Raw genomic sequence first — 1514 nt, forward strand, 5'->3', positions numbered from 1 at the left:
TTCCCAGCCCGCACGGAGCTGGCCCGGGTCCAGAGCGGGGCCCCAAGGGCTGAGATGTGCGCGGACTCCACCGGGCCAGCCCTGCATGGCGACCTCTTATAGATTGCATAGACACGCGGGCTGGAAGGGACCTGGTGAGACCATGGGGTCCGGCCCCCTGCCCAAGGGGCAGGAAGTCAGCTGGGGTCAAAGGATCCCAGCAAGATAAGCTAGGGCATCTCCTGGCTGTGAGACTCCTCCAAAAGCTCAGTCTTGCATGGACCCCGCCAAAGGACACAGCACCTCTTCTCCCCGCCAAGGCACCCCTTTCTTTGACCAGGCTTCCTGTCGCAATTTCTCCTACCCCAAGCAAGCAATGGCTGCTACGTGCTGCTCAGCCGTCTCTTCAATCCAGGGTTTTATAGACAACATCTGCAAATAAACCTTCACCGTGCCAGGATTCACGTAGACCAGCGGTTCCCAAAATTGGACAGATTGGGCACCACCAGTTTAAAAGATACCCCCTTAAGTACCACCAGCAATTTTTTGTCATGTAATTATAATCAATCTGTTAATGTGTACCCCTGACAGGTTGTCTGCGCACCACTGGTGGTGCACGTGCCACGGACTGGGAACTGCTGATGTAGACAGTCTTCTCCTGACTGACACATGCAGTCAGGCTCCACCTGCTATGGCAAAGAGCCTTGCCCCTCCTAATATGGTCCAACAGCATCTATTCTTCAGGTTCAACACCAGTTTTTCCAGAACTTGCATCACATGTATAACAAATTCTAAGCTGCTCTGCTTATAGTGTCCTGTCCACTCCTCTTCCTATGGTCTTCCTTACGGCTCAGCTGCCAAAAGACTGCAGCATAATGTAAGATACTTAAAGTCTCAGGGCAACATTATCCTGTACTCTTCACTTCACTTTGCTTCTGATATATATATATTTCACATAAACTGTACCCATTTCCTTCTCCAGGAATATTGAAAAATACACATCAATATTTTGTGAAAACATTTCAGGGAGAAAACTGGCCAGCAATCTTCCCTGCCACATTGCGCTCACTGCCAGGAATGCATAAGCAAGCGAGAGGGTGTCACAAGCAGTGCTTTGATATTTAGATTCATAAATGAGTAAGTGTCATGCTCATGCTGCTATGCCCTAGACTGGCTTTGTAATTATAGATCTCAAAGCTCTCCACCGGATGCAGTGTAATTGCAAAGATGACAATCCTGAAATACAAAAGGAGGAATTTGACTGAGCAACAAGGGCTGCAGATGTACAATATATGAATATGATTGAGACACATATCTGAATCTCTCCTACTGGTGACAGCCATCTCAATGAAAAATGACATCCTTTGTGTCACACACAACTGAATCCTGTATATGGTGTTGCAAACTGGTCTAGAGTCTGTTATAATATTAGCTTTATAACAAAAATAAAATCTTTGCTATCTATTGTTAAGAAAATTACATTGTAACTACTAACCTTCATTTAATGACTGACTAAAGATGAATTAAAACTTTTA

This window comes from Alligator sinensis, unplaced genomic scaffold (genome assembly GCF_000455745.1).
Source record: "Alligator sinensis unplaced genomic scaffold, ASM45574v1 scaffold250_1, whole genome shotgun sequence".
Classification (NCBI taxonomy): domain Eukaryota; kingdom Metazoa; phylum Chordata; order Crocodylia; family Alligatoridae; genus Alligator; species Alligator sinensis.